The sequence below is a fragment of the Myodes glareolus genome, chromosome 13 (genome assembly GCF_982192425.1).
Source record: "Myodes glareolus chromosome 13, mMyoGla1.1, whole genome shotgun sequence".
Classification (NCBI taxonomy): Eukaryota; Metazoa; Chordata; class Mammalia; order Rodentia; family Cricetidae; genus Myodes; species Myodes glareolus.
Genome location: NC_142038.1, coordinates 73,751,911 through 73,768,095, shown reverse-complemented (window position 1 = coordinate 73,768,095; position 16,185 = coordinate 73,751,911). Strand labels below are relative to the sequence as shown.

Here is a 16,185-nt window from a genome sequence, read left to right as displayed (position 1 = left end):
ACCCAGCTTTCTCAGTGAGTGTCATTGGAAATTTCTGTGTTTAAAAACTGCTGACTTCCTTGGTTGGGTTTGAGGGTTGAGGGGAATCCTGAGGGTTGAGCACAGGACCTCACACATGCTATGCAAACCCTCCACCACAGTGTAACACATCCTTAGCTCTCTTTTTACTTTTTAACTTTGAGACAGACTCTAAGTTGCCCATGCTAACCTTGGACTCACTTTATAGATCAGGCTGACCCTCCTGTCTGAGCCTCTTGAATAGCTGGAATTTCTGGTCGGTGCCACTTGGCCCAGCTTCGCAGTTTTTATAAATACTTTTGATAGCTAATTAGAAAACATTGAAGAGTCTATATCAAGGCATAGTTCTATCACTGGAGAGAATCACCAATATTTACACATATTCTTTAAAGAATAAACACTAAATTATAATTTTGTGGTTGGCTTTCTTTACTAATATAAAGTAAACATTTTTTCTTATCAGGGAAATGTAATTATAAATGTCCAATATAACTATAAATGAATTTAAACACTTTCTTTTTGTGATTTATTCTTATTTTCATTTTAAAAGCATGTGTGTGTGTGTGTGTGTATGTGTGTGTGTGTGTGTGTCTGTTGTTGGATTTTCTTTTAGCCCCACATTGGAACACCAAAATGTTGTTGGTTGTTTTATTCTTTTTACTCTTAGCTCTTTTGGGGGACCCATATCAACTGTATTCAATTCCCCTGAGCTCTGGAATGTCAGTGCTTGCGATGTAACAGGCATTTTTACTTGTTCCTACTTAATGTACTGACTGCTCAAGGGCTCACCAGTAGGCAGAAACTCTTAAAGGAGATAGATACATACTTTTTTCCAGCTTTCTCAGGCACAACATGGAAATATGGCCCCACATTGGCACACCATAGTGCTGGATTGTCTTTATTATAGCCCCACATTGGGTGCCAAAATGTTGTTGCTGGTATTTTTTCTTTTGACTCTTTGGTTCTTTTGGTCTTTAGGGGCCTATCATCCAGCTCTCATATAAATCACACGTGGAGAATTATTATTACTTATAAATGCCTGGCCTTAGTTTGACTTGTTTTTAGCTAGTTTTTCTTAAGTTATCTCATTTACCTTTTGCCTCTGGACTTTTACCTTTCTTTTACCTCTGTGACTCTTACTTTCAGTCTTACTCTGTGGCTGGCTGACTAGCTGGGTGGGTGGCTGTACCCTGATATCCTCCTCCATTTCTTCTCTTTTGCTCCTTACTCTCTCCCAAGATTTCTCCTTCTATTAATACTCTCTGCCTGCCAGCTCTGTCTATCATTTCTCCTGCATTGCTATTGGCCATTCAGCTCTTTATTAGACCATCAGGTGTTTTAGATGGGTCAAGAATTACAGCTTCACAGAGTTAAATGTAACACACTTTAAATAAAAGTAACATATCTTAAGATAATTTTCTACGTTTCCCCCTTTGTCTAAATAAAAAGAAAGGTTTTAACTTTAACATAGTAAAACTATATACAATGAAACAATTATCAAGTAAGAATTAATTTATAATAATCAGTCCATTTACATTTGTCAAATTCAGAGAAAATACATGTGTCTCTCTCTCTTTGTGTATCTGTGTCTCTCCGTGCTTATGTGTGACCAAGTCTCTGTGTATGTGTGTCTCTCTGTGTCTATTTTTATATTCGTGTGTGTGTGTGTGTGTGTGTGTGCGTGCGCGTGTGAATGAGCATTCTTGTGGGTTGAATGCAGGTGTGTGTAGGTTAGAGGACAGACAACTTCAGATGTTTTGGCTTGTTTCCCACCTTGTTTCAAGCAAGGTCTCGACTGACTGCTGCTGTGCCTAGAACAACTGGCTCTTGTGCCTCCAGGTGATTCTCCTGTCTTTCCACATTTTCTCACAGGAGTGATGGCATCATTGACACGTGTTTTATTATCTGGTTTTATATTGGTTCTGGGAATTTGAACCCTGTTCTTCACACTTGCATGGCATGTGCTTTTGCCCACCATGCAAGCTTCAAGCCCTTATGAAAGCCAAAAGTAGGTTCATTAGTTTTATATGAATGTTTCTGTAATCTACATGATTTAACCATGTAAATACAAAATGAATATATATGGTTAAGCAAAATTAAGACCATCTCAAATGAAAGACAAGAAAGAACCTCTCATTAGTTATGGAGGTTACCTTTATTAATACTTTAGTGTCTGTCTCTCTGAACTCCTTCCTATATGTCCATACATAGACTTTGAGACATGTTACTAACAAGGTCAGGTATTTTGTACTTTCTGGCAATTTATGGTTTTCATTTTTGAAATGCTCCATGTGTTTGTATGTTTCTCTGTGTGGGTTTCAATTCTTCAAATGAAGTGATATGATCACTTTAGCATATTAAAGCTACTAAATTATTCTGTTATAAAACTTTAGCAATATCTTCCTCTGAATTTAATTTCTTTTGGCCATGATTTTCTCTCCATAACTTTAAATTTTAATAGAGTCTAATATACCAATATTAACATTTTATTTTCTGCCTTTATCTTAACACAAGAAAGGCCTTGGTTAACCCTAAACTATATTTTAAAAAAATCTATAGCTAAGTATGGATTTCTTCTTTATATTTTAATTTTAAATCTGTCTGGAATTCATCGCACAAGGAATTATATAGTAAGTATAAAATTAACTCTCTCTTACTCCCAGAAGGATAGCTAATTATTCCAGCATCTTTTCCCCTTTAATTAGAAATGCCAGCATATATATACTTATTTCACTGTTATTGTTATTTTCTAAAGGACAATCACGATTTTGAAGTTTTTTCCTTTAATGCTAAAATCTAGGATGGTCTAGTCCCCCAGGTGCAGTTTCACTTTTCTTTTTAAGGACATTATCTGTCTCTTTACTCAGGGCTGATCTCCTGCTGCAATCTCCAGCGAATGGGCTGGGTAGGGGCATTGTACTCAGAGCTGACCCCCTGCTGCAGTCTCCAGTGAGTGGGCTGGGTAGGAGCACTATACTCAGAACTGGGATTGGTTGCTTTTCCTCTGTCATTTAAAGTGCTTTATTTTGTTTTGTTTGGAACATATTTTTTTTTTTTAAAAAAAACATTGACAAGGAGATAAAGTTTCAAAATAGTGCAGACCTCTAAGTTATATATGCTTTCTATTATTACGGCTAAATGAGTGTTTGCACTTTTAAAAGGGGGATTTTAGTGATGTGGCTCAGTAGTATAGGGCTTGCCTAATGTGCAGAAGACCCCAAGTTCAGTCCCCATCAGAAGCTGGAAGGCTTGGAACTTAGACTTTTTTGGTCAAATGATTGCTCAGTTTAGTAGGATTCTGCAAAGAGTTCAAGGTTTAGATTTTTCAGATTCTATGGCAACCTTTGTTCTTTTCCTTTCAAGTATCCACATTATTTTATGTCAGATGTGTATGTTATACATAGATTGTTGTTTGGTTTTCTTATTTATTTTGGCAGGTTTCTTTTTTCTTTGCATTTATTTTTCTACCCTTTCTGTCTCTATGACAGTTAATTCTTGTCGCTTCACTTGATTCAGAATCACCTCTGAACTGGAGTACCTTTGGGTGTGCCTATGGGATATATCCTTAGATAGGATTAAGGTAAAGGGGGGAGATTAATATGGGTGTCACCACCTCATGGACTGAATAAAAAGGCGAAAAGAAGAAAGCCAGTAGGGTACAAGCATCTTATGTTCACTTTCCTGATTTGCCCAGATGTGGGCAAGCAGATCTCCACAGCTGCTGCTTCAGCCTTAAATCACTCGTGCTGCTGTGCCTTCCACCCCAGGTGCTGTGCCTCCCACCCCAGGTGCTGTGCCTTCCACCCCAGCTGCTGCGCCTTCCACCCCAGGTGCTGTGCCTTCCACCCCAGCTTCTGTGCCTTTGATGGCAGCTGCTGTGCATCTTCCACTCCAGGTGCTGTGCCTCCCACCCCAGGTGCTGTGGCTTCCACCCCAGCTGCTGTGCCTCCCACCCCAGGTGCTGTGCCTTCCATCCCATTTGCTGTGCCTCCCACCCCAGTTTCTGTGCCTTCCACCCCAGTTGCTGTGCCTTCCAACCCAGCTGCTGTGCCTTTTACCCTAGGTGCTGTGCCTTCCTCATCATGATGGACTTAAACCATGACCCAAGACAAACCCTTCCTCCTTTAGTGTGTATCTTGTCAGGAATTTGGTCTCCGTGATAAGGACAGTTACTGCTGTAGCCTGACTGTGATGTTGACTATGCTTGTTCCTCTTCAGTTTGTGTTGAGGGCCAATCAAATTCCCTGATCCTCATTCCTCCTCCATTTGCCTTCAGGGCAGGAGAGGATGCTTCCCTTTTCTATTTCTTGACTTTGAACACTGCTCATATTGATTTGATCAGTGCAGTGAGGATGCGAACAACAGTGTCCTGATATGGACAAAGGCTTATGAAGCACATGAGTTAGGCTTGCCTCTGAGCTACTTTCCTCTGGCAATGAAAGCCCCAATGACAGCTGCCCATTCATGAAAGGGAATGTGGAATGAGAAGATGCAGGGAACCAAGCAGAGACTAGCTAAGACCAACAAAGCTGCAGTCCACCTGGGCATGTATGAGCAAGTGATGAATGTTTGCTATAGTAAGCATGGGGATGGGTAGTTGTTTGTTACTATGGTTTCCACATGTGCTTCTCATTTCCCATGCATTCTTAAAAATAGTGCTTTTTCTTCTTTCCGTCCACTACTCACCATCAAAAGCCATCAGGAGGCTACAACGAAGTAAGCAAGCTAAGGGAGATGGAGGTATGTGTGTGAGGTAGCCATGAGGCCGTGCAGGGCTGAGGGGTGAGATATGTCCTGTGGGATGGGAAACTATGGTGAGGGTAGTAGTGGCCATTTATCCTTTTTATTTAGTAGATATTTATTTTAATTCTATCTATCTATCTATCTATCTATCTATCTATCTATCTATCTACCTATCTATCTCTGTGTGTATGTGTGTGTGCACATGTGCACAACTTTGTGTGGGTTCGTGTGAAAACCAGAAGAAAACATTGCATCCCGTGGAGTCGGAGTTATAGTCAATTGTAAACTCCCTGATGTGGGTGTTGGGAATTGGGCTCAGTTCCGCAAAAGCAGCAAGTGTGTGTGTGTGTGTGTGTGTGTGTGTGTGTGTGTGTGTATGTATGTATGTATGTATGTGTGTATATGACTCTAGTGCGTATGTTTATTTGGCAGAGAGAGACCTTGGATTGCCTTCTATTTGTTTGAGGCAAGATATTTTGTTTGTTGTTCTATACACCAGACTATCTGGCCCACAAATTTTTGGAATTCTCCTTTCTACATCTCCCTTTTCTCTATAGGAGTGTTGTAGCTACAGGCATATGAAGACATGCTAGCTTAATGTGGGTTCTGGTGATCTTAAGTTAGGCTCTTGTATTTGTCTTCAAAAGCTTTACCCACTGAGCCTCCTCTGCAGTCCACAGTAGGTTATCAGTCTGTGGGGAAGATGTGGAATGCTAGAACTGAGGTTGCCAAATAAAAATACAACCCACAATCTAGACATATTTATATAAGATATTATTCATTTGTTATTTTAAGTTAAAACCTCTTTTATATTTATTTTGTGTGTATACACACAGGCATGGGGGGTCAGGGGCAGCTTGTGAGAACCAAAAGTTAGTTTTCTCTTTCTAATGTGGGTTCCAGGGTTATAACTCAGCTTTGATGGCAAGCAGCTTTACCTACTGAACCATCTTGCTTGAGAACCTGTGTAGCTGAATTTGAATTTAACTGGGCATTTTGCATTTTACATGATACACTTAGATAAAAATAACCCTGTAACAGCAGATTGTAGTGGGAAGTACTAACAAGAACTCACATGGGTGTGTTTGTGTATGATGTATACATATGTACATTATTGTAGCTCTGTTCATCTTCAGGGTTTGGGGATAATGAGACTCAAGTAGCGGTGAGTTCATGTAACATCTGGCTGTCAGATTCTCCCAGGGCTTCAGATTCTTTTATTAGGGCATGTGTTTGTACCTTAACTCCAAGGCTTGGGATGGAGAACTGAGAAATGATAAGAACCTTCTCTGTCACGAATTGCTCAAGGAATGATAGGGGCACAGGGTCAGTTTTCAGCAGCTCCCCCTAGCTGGCTCTGAGATGGTATGAGTATCAAATTACGTGATAATTGCGCATCAACTTAAAGAGCAATTTTAGCATTACCCATTACATAAAATGGGTGTGTTTAAATCTATATTGATATAATAAATTAAGATAGAGGAAGGCAGGTTTTTTTTGTTTAAAATGAAGGGTGTCAATAGAAATGTATTATTTAGTCATTTTAATACTAGTAAACAATACAGACAAGAAATATCATGGATGCAAAGTTTATTGTGTGGTTTGGGGGCAGAAGAAGAAAATTTGACAAGACTTGTAGAGTATCTTTCTAAAGCTACATATTTAGCACAAAAGAGAACAAGGCATCGTGCAATAGAAAAAGATCCAGGGTGCTGCAGTCATCAGAGGCACGCCACGAGGAACAATGCAGAGGGTATTGACGGCCATCCAGAGGGACCCCTGGAAAGAACATGCTCTCTGTGATATTCTCGGACAAGAGATATTTTACAGAATGACTAATTTGTAATGAGGAAAAAAAACCATAAAGACCTTGGGCGCTAAGGAGACCCAGGAATTATTTCCAGGCAAAAGGAAAAGAAACTGGGGAAAGATAGTGAGGACCCGGGATCAGTCTGTGGCTGCAGTGCGTTATCGTGGGGAAAGACGGTGTGGACCCGGAGTCAGTCTGTGGCTGCAGGGCGTTATATGAGGAAAGACAGTGTGGACCCGGGATCAGTCTGTGGCTGTGGTGCGTTATCGTGATGTGGGATTCTGAGAATTACCTGCATTATTCTTCCAACTTTTGGTAAAACTAGAAACTCACTAAAAGTTAACAAAGATTGTGGACTGATCATATGTATTTTATATTGGCTTAAAAACTGTTTTATCTTTCTTGAATTTGTTTGCCCTGTATGTTTTAGGATATTGCTTTCTTTTCTTTCCCATCTAGGTGGTGGTGGGCTTTGGTTGAGAATAAGGAGGTTGGCATATGTGGATTCCTCCTACGTATTTAGCCCTCTGTTCTGAGGATGCTCTGAGACTCTTCTCCTGCCTTAGACAGGTATTTCGAGAATTGTGAGACATTTCTTTTGACCCATCACAGTTGCAGCTTCTTAAGTAACACGATGTATCAAACTGGCTTCAGTCTTATTCCAACTTGTCTGAATTGGCAGATGAGCTTTCTGCCTGTTTTCAGGAGGCCTCCGAGGTGAGTGCTTTCTGTGATGTCTTCATTTCTGCGCCCACACATGCGTGCACACTCAGCTAAGTGCATGCGGGCATCTCTTTCCTTGCATTCTGTGGACACTGTAATGCCACCTTTTACCATTTCATGCTTCTCCAGAGAAATTATATTCATCTAACTTTTTTCTTATACTGAAAGATTGTTATTTCTTCCTGAATTCTTATTGCATAATTCCTGTAGATTCCAAGTGTAAAAACTTGGCCGAGTCTTGTTGCCATAGGCTGGTGACACTGGTGGTGGTGGTAATGTTGATGATGATTGTGGAGGTGACTTTTTTGCTAGCATAGAGTGGGGCTTTTGAGCTCTGTATCTCTAGATGCAGATCATCCTTCATTTCAGAAATACTTTCTTCCATCATGCATTTTTAATGCTTGCTGCTTCATTTCCGTTAGGCATAGGAATTATTCATATATTAGCTTTCTATTTTCCAGCCACCATTTCAGACATATGTCCAGTAGCTTTCTTGTCTATAATCCTTTTCCTATCATTCTAAGTTATTTCTGCAAACTTATGCTCCATAGTATTCTTTTAATTTAATTTAATGTGCATGGTGTTTTGCCTGCATATATGTCTGCCCCAACTGTGTAGTGTCTGAAGAGGACATTGGATTCCATAGAAACTGTGTTATAGTTGTGAGCCTCCGTGTAGCTGTTGAAGATTGCTTCTGGGTCCCCTGGAAGAATAGCCAGTGTTCTTTGCTGCTGGGCTATCTCTTCAGCCACTATTTGTGAGATTTATTTTTGAGATGACTCACTATGTAGTCAAGGGTAGACTTGACGTCCTGATCTTCTTACAGACCTTCCACACTGGTTTGTATGCAGTTTTGAGGATGGAGCCTTAGTTACCTTTGTTCTAGGTAAGGCCAGGGCTCTGCCAAGTGAGCCACTTCCCTTGTCTCTCTTTGCAAGTTTTAATCAGAAGACATAAGCAATGAAAGATCTGAGAAGGCCAACAGGGGGCACTGAGGTAACCCAGAGATAATCAACAACCTGGAAGTCCCAGTACCTGAAGCTGAGAGTCATCAGGAGGTGTTATTGCAGCTAGTGTCCCATGGCTTTAGCTAGATATGTGTAGGGTTTCTCCAGCGGTGACCAGAGCCATGAAGAGAGCACACTCACTATGGGCATGTCACGTGAGGAGGGGCAAATGCTCCTATTTCCTTTTTCTCTTACACTTTAGTCTCCCAGCAATGCTTCCTATCTATCAAATCCTGCTTATATAAGCTTGAGAAATGCAGCCTAGAGTTGTCAGCCGTTTGTGCCACACACTAGTGTGGAGCTGGCATGGAAGGGAATGGTGTTTTTCCACCCTTGGCGACTCTGGAGAAGAAGCATAGATGCGTTTTGCTAAGTTATTTTCCAAACACCATGCTTCTCTGCCCTGTGCATGCCTGTGTAATATGAATAAATCTGTTATCCATGTTATTTTAAAGAGCATTTGGGAGTGCCATTGACTTTTATAAGTTTACTCAAATGCAATCTCAGAGTCCCCAGTGCTCTTCGGCTTTAGGTGACTTGTCTGGCCATTGAGTAGCGTTGATTTTCCTCTCTCTGGGGTCCGTAGAGCCCATCCTATCCTGTGAGTCCTCTTGCTCCTGAGAAATCTGGACCTCTCATCTCAGAAGGCTCCAGTGTGGGTTGTCTGGATTTGAGGGTGACTTGTTCAGTACCCTTTGGACTAAAGGGGAGCATGCTTCTCCCGTCTCTGTGGGTGGCCTACTGTGCCATCACATTCTCAGAACTGCTCTGCTTCACCTCCAACCTTTGCTCTGTTCAGGCGAGGCAGAGTCCCATCCCCTCACAGTGCCCAGTCCAGCAGCAGTTACAGTGCTTACCATGATGGCTTCCTCTGTTAGTGTATTGCCAGTGTGTTGACTTATAGAATGTGCTGTGAATTGTATGGTGTGTGGAGGACAGGGCAACATCGGGGCTTATTCTCCAGGTGCTATCTACCTTGTACTGTTGAGACTGGGTCTCCCACTGGCCTGGAGCTCACTAAGCAGGCTAGGTGGCTAAGCAGAGAGTCCCAAGGATCTGGCCATCTCTGTCTCTACAATGCTTGGATTGTAAGCATGTAAACACTTGCCTAGATATTTTTGTGGCTCCCCAGAATTGAAATTGGGTCTCTCTTAAGCACTTTTCTGACTGAGTTATCTCCCTAGCCTGACTCAAACAAGTTCTAGAACAATTCTTCAAATATAAGATACATAACCACCAATGCCTTATGATCTACTGGGAAGCCAACATCATTTGCCTAACTAGCTTATTAAGTTGACTAGCATCATCCCTTACTGTCTGAGGGCAAGTGTTTCAGCCACCTCCCAAGATACTAAACTCTGAGCATGCACATCTATCTCATATAAAACAGCATAGCATTTGGATATCATCTACGCACATCTCATAGGTAGTCATGTCTTGCCTAAAGATGGAGAAACATTCTGAGAAGCATGTTATTGAATAGAATAATTGTTTAACTATGCAAAGATATGTCACATTTGTTTATGCTGCATTTGTTTAAATAGACAAAGACTGCTGCATTTGTTTAATTATGTAAAGATGTTTTATATTTGTTTCACTTTGCCTGCCTAAGGCACCTGATTGGTCTAATAAAAAGCTGAGCGGCCAATAACTAGACAGCAGAGGGTAGGCGGATCTGTCAGGCTGAGAGAATAACTAGTAAGAGGAATCTAGGCTCTAGAGAAAGAGATAAGAGAATGGGGGAAAGAGAGAGGGAGATGCCAGAGGCCAGCCAGCCAGGCAGCTGCCAGCCAGCCAGATACGGAGGAAGCAGGAAAGTAAGGCATACAGAGTGAAAGAAAGGTAAAAAGTCCTGAGGCAAAATGTCAGTGAAGAGAAACAGGTTAAATGAAGTTTTAAGAGCTCGTGAGACAAGCACAAGACTAAGCTTTCATAATTAATAACAAGTCTCTGTGTCGTGATTTGGGGTCTAGCAGTCTGAGAAGGCTGCTACAGAAGCCGGCTGTTGTGAATATGTTTATAAATGTGTTATTACTTAACGCAGATGAAGGCAGACACATTACTATGTGACATCCTCTGGGACTCCTATTGTATACGCTGTTTGCCATTGGCTGAAACATGTGGCACTTGATTGTCCCTTCAGTCGTCTCTGGAAACCCCTCGTTCCAAGCACAGCGTGCTGCTACAGTCTGCTACAGTTCAGCGTCATTTAGGCTTGAACGACAAGAAAGGAATCAGTACATGCTAAGTACAAATCCAATTATGAGATATTTTTATTTTGTCTGTAGTTGGTTGACCCTAAGGATGTGAAGCACACAGATCCAGAAGGCTATGCTTAACTAGTTGATAGATTTAATTGCTTAATTGATACTGCTAATTTTCAATTAATATGAACTTAGATTGCCTCTTAACAGTTTTACTACTAGCATTAAATGTGAAGATTTGCTGTAGGAAATCCTACAGCCACTAGCCTTTAAGTTCCCGCCCCCTTGAGCATGGCCTCTTATGCTATAAATGCTAATTTAAAGCGCTTTGGCTGCTGGATTTGGTCCCTGTTCCTTTTTCGTGCAGAGGACTGTGATCTGCGAGTCTATTCCTAAATAAATAACCCTTTATTATATTCAATTCTGAGATATTGGAATTTCTTTTTAGCATTCATCTTCAAAGATTTCATACTTGCCATCCTGGACTTTGGTACAAAATCTAAACACCATCGAGTGTTAGCAGACAATGGCTCATACAAGGAATCCTTTCACCTGTGAGAAGGGTCCTGATTCTACTTTTGCCATTGTTCTCCTCTGAAGGACATCTTACCAGGCAGCGTTAAGAACCACAGTAACAGTGATAAGCAATGAAGATAAGAAGGCAGACAGAGTGATTAGAAATATGACTGGATGCAGACTCAGATCTGGTTCCTTGGAAACCAACTCCGAGACGAAGCATTTCATGACTGGAAAGAACTGAGGACACAGCAATGGGGGTGTGAACATGGAGAGAGGGGACCCAGAAGTCTTGCACTGCCAAGTGGGACTTCAGTTGGGATCCCCTTCCCGTGGCACTCTGCAGGGAGTTGGGGGGGGGATTCTTAGAGTAGAATGTTCTTCAGGATTTTCCTGAATTAGTGAAAGGGCCGTGGTTTTATGCTGCGACTCCTGCATTAGCTGTGGGCTCTCTCTGTCTGTGAGACTGTAACTGTGCCTGCAGCAGTCCAAGAGGGCACTTGGCAGAGTGAATCATGTTTGACTTTCCTGTCACAGATGATCACTGTATCTTCTGGTCCGTGTAGCAGTGCTAACCACATTGACTCAGTGATGGTTTCTTTGCTTGCTTTTCCTTTTTCAAAAAATACTTCTCTACTCTTTGTGTCTTTCACATCACGCATCTCAATCCCAATCATTTCCCCCTCCCTTCATGTCTGCCCTCTGCCCTGGCAACCCCCACCCCTGTATAAAACAAAATTGAAGAGAAAAAAGAAAAAGGAAAGGAAAAGAAAGAAAAAAAATCTCATCATGGAAGCTGTAGTGTGATACAGTGAGTCACGCAGTAGACCCTTTAGCCCATACATCTTTAGTTGTAAGTGCTCATTGCAGAGACATTGATCTGGTTCGAGGCCTCTGGTTTCTGCTACACTATTGATGCTGGACCCTCAGTGGGTCTCCTCTTGGATATCCTGTTGCTGCCCTGTGTTGTGGAGAGCCTGCAGCTTTGGGTGTGCAGGGCCTGTCCATCACAGATGTTCCGCAGATCATGGATGAGGTCGATGTTGTCGTGGGCCAACTCATAACCCTGGCACTGGCCTGGGAGGCTGCAGGGTTGGTCAGGCTGCCAGCTCCCAGCTGTCCTCACCACCAGGGGTCGCTCTCCAGCATTGGCTGGGCTAGTTCACCCCTTGCAGCAATGAGCAAGGGGCTTGGTCAGTTCTGCTTTCACAGCCTCAGGATCGGCTCTCCTGCACCTGGACCATCAGGGCCAGGTCTACTGTGCTACCCAGGTGAGGGGCAGGGACCACTCCCCTGAATGCTGCAGCTGTTAAGAGTCAGGGACAGCTCTCCCGCTCTTATGACCTTATGGTCACGTGGCCACAGGTGGAGACAGAGGGAGGGCATCTCTCCCTTGCCCACACTACCATATGGAAGATGAGGGGTGGGGTTAGATCTCCCACACAGGTGTCCTCAGGTGGTTCACTCATACCCCTGTCAACAGGGACAGCTCTACTCTGCTACCCAGGTGAGGAGCAGGGCCTGCTTTCCTGAGCGCTGCAGCTGGTAAGGGGGAGGGCATATTTCCCTCAACCTCACCATTATATCACACCTTCAAGGCCTGCTCACCCATGCCTCCGCTAGCAGGGTCAGCTCTGCTGTGCTGCCCAGGGGAGGTACAGGGCCTGTTCTGAGTGCTGCAGTTGGTGAGGGCTTGGGTGAGGTCCTCTACATGCTGCAGGAGGTGAGGCGAGGGGAGGAGGGCATCCTTTCCTCACCCATGCATATGAGAGGGGAGCAAGCTGTTCTTCCATTCTCACGCCCTCAGGGGTAGCTCACCCATGCCCCTGTGCACAGGGTCAACTCTGCTATGCTTCCCAGGTGAGATGTAGGATCCTTTCTCTTTAGTGTTTCAGCCAGTGAGGGGCAGGACCGGTTCTCACTACCTTACAGCCAGTGAAGTGCGGGGCACATTCTGTGCAGCCCTATCCTCTTAGCCTTCAGTGGTGTCAGAAGCCGTGAACATCAACATAGACCACAGCTCCACCAGTGCCATGAACCCAGACCTGGGCCCCACAGAAGCCCAGGTCTAGACATCACCATGGCCCTGTGCGACGCGCATCCTGACCAGCAGGAATGAACGCCACCAAAAACGAGAATTCCTTCCCTGGTCACGTCTTTATTCGGAGCATTTGATTGAGGAAAATTGGGGGAAGGGAAGATAGAGCAGGGACGAGAGAAAGCTTAGAGAGAGGAAGTTGAGCCCAGAGGCAGCTGCTTTTAAACGGTGGAGAGGCTTGAACGCTGTCCTGATTGGTTAATGCCATTCTGCTGGTCTGAGCATGTGCAGGCAAGGGTGCTCAGCCTCACTTGACTAAGCCAGGTATGGGCTTGTATACCTCCAAACTGCAGGACCACCTGTGCCTCCAGGTGGCTTCCTACATCTCCCTCTTCTACTGTAAATAAAAGCAATAAGGCAAAACTATTTTCCAATCTGGTCCCCACCTCATGATGTGTGGACAGATTAAAGAAAAGAAAAACAAGACACACCCTTCCCGTGCAATGGGACTATCTGGTCCCTTGAGGGTACAAAGGCTATGCATGGCTAATTGTCTATGAGCTCTTTTGAAGCTGAGAGTCAAACTTGGGGTGAGGATACACATTCCAAGGTTGCCAAGGCCTGTGCCACAAAGACCTTGTCCCTCCTCACTTGGGCTAGCAGGTAGCACACCAATCAAAGACATACAGCACTTCCACCTAGACACAGCATGCCAAGAATATCTCTGCTCCCACCCATTCCTAAGGAAGGAAAAGGCAAAATAGAGTCAGTCAGAAAATTGTTAAGAGATAAGAGGTTGCACAGGGTGCTGCTCAAGTCGATGGTGTGAAACAGCTGCTCTTGGCACCGCCCAGAAGGTCATCACTGCTGCCTCCGCATGAATCTTCCACAGCAGGACACTCAGCATCCACTGGGTCATCTCTCTTCTTTATTTCTCTTGTCAGTCTTGCTGGCACCCAGATGTATGTCAGCATTTCTAGAAAAACATAAACAAAACTCTTCTCCCAAATTAACATTTAAGAGTACTAAAAACTCTCAGTGTAAAAATTCAGCACAATCAGTACTGGAAGTAGGCTGGTTTTGAACTTAGAGATTTGCATGTCTCCGTTTCAAAGAGCAAATCTTGTTTGCCTGTGCCATTAAAGCAGGCCTTAGAATTAGATGGAATTGCTTTCAAACAGAGCATGTCTGTCTGTTGCAGTTTTTCCAGCAATATTTTGAATTAAAAATTAAATGTAAAGAATGCAAGAGAAATCCTTTCTCTGGGGGAAGCTGTCACTGGTAGTCCCCCTCTATTGTCTAAAACCAAAACAGTTGTCACTGGGAATTGAACTCATGACCTTTGGAAGAGCAGGCAGTGCTCTTAACCACTGAGCCATCTCTCCAGCCCCCCATTCAAATGAAAAAACCTCTAGGTAGCATTGCTTATCCCACCCGTTGCCTCAGGCAAAAGGTCCGCCTTTGTTACCTAGGATACCGGTAACCAGGTTGACACTCCTTTATTATGATAATCACGACCAGTTCTGCCTGAAGTCAGCAAACTTTAGCATAGCCAAATGGAACCAGAGCCATTTTAGCCTCAGAGGCCCTCACAGTCCCAGGTACACTGTAAGCCCTCTGGCCCGGCTGCCTGTGGCACCGTTCTCATTTCCGGCACCGCCGTGACATCCTCCAGGCCAGGCACCAACCGAGCCGGCGCAACATGCCCCCCACCACAGCCACAGAGCAAAGCTCCGCTCCAGCTGCCCTCCAGCCCCAGCTGCACCCACTCCGAGCCCAAACCGGTGTACGGAGCAAAGCGGAACTCAGAGAAGCAGGCTTGCTGCTCTGCAATCACTGAAAGGACCTCATTTAATCTTTTAGGGAATTTGGGCGTCGTTAATCTCTCTGGCTGCTTCCTGCTGAATTGGGGACAATGTGAATTTTGGGGGATAAATGTTTTTATCTAACTGAATTTTTTGGCAACAAATGTTTTTATCTGACTGAATTTTTTGGCGACCGCGGCTGAGGCATGGCCCATTGTGGCCCATTGTGGCGCGCTCCGCATGGCCCAAAGGCATGGCCCCGCCCCGGGCCGTGCGCGGGCTCGCCGGTTTATCCTGTTCCTGCGAACTGTGCACCCTGACTCACCTCAGGCATAGAACTCGTACCGCCGGCCGTGAGTCTTTTCCAAGCTCCGGCGAGGGGGGGCCACTCCTGCCCGGTCTGCCCGCGCGCGGAGGGCCCGGTTAGGGCCGCGGGGGGGCCCCAGTCTCAGACCTTCTCAGGGGCCGGGGAGTGACGAGCACTCAGCACGTGACCCCGCCGATGAGCTTCCTCCGCCCGCCCATGTTGCTATGGAAACGCGGTTCAGAGTTTGTGCTCAGAGCTCAAGTGCTGGGATTAAAGGCGTGCGCCACCACGCCGGCTACTTCCTCAATCAAAATCAAAGTTTTCTGTACGTGAGAGCCAGAGACTGAGCTCTCTTATCAAAATTAGGCGAAAATCACCTCCAAAAGCTCTGTGGCTCTTTAAGAACAGGAAAGGCAGTCTTCAGACACGATCAAGCCCGTCTCCCTACGAGACTGTTGCCCCGGTCTCTAACAGCGAGTACGGACGGAGGAAGCCGTGGATCTCCCAACCATAAACATTGCTTTTTCTCAGCTCCACCTGCACTGAACTTGAGGGGTTTTTCTTCCCCGTTGCTTTCTGTACCTTCTTTCAGATACCTTAACTTTGATTCTTTCTATTTTCTTTTCTTTTTAGGCCTATACTTTTTCCATTCTTTTTCCTCCCCTTTCTGGAGGATTTAACTGACGTCACTCACCGCTCCACATGTTCAGAGTTCTGAAATTCACGGCTCTCTGTGTCCTGGTGTCTGATCTCAGCTTTTTCTCCCCGGGCTTTCAGCACGGGACCAGTTGCTGGACGCTTCCTTCTCAGGGTCCCCCGGCATAGTTGTCAGGGTCCCTCGGCGTCCCGGGGTTTCGAGCACTAGTTGCGACGCGCATCCTGACCAGCAGGAATGAACGCCACCAAAAACGAGAATTCCTTCCCTGGTCACGTCTTTATTCGGAGCATTTGATTGAGGAAAATTGGGAGAAGGGAAGATAGAGCAGGGACGAGAGAAAGCTTAGAGAGAGGAAG

General features: G+C 44.4%; 1 pseudogene; it reads right to left on the bottom strand.

Moving 5' to 3' along the window:
• Nucleotides 1–15,147: 15,147 nt before the first annotated feature.
• LOC148120058 (Nuclear RNase P) lies at nucleotides 15,148–15,382 on the bottom strand (annotated as a pseudogene).
• Nucleotides 15,383–16,185: the final 803 nt, after the last annotated feature.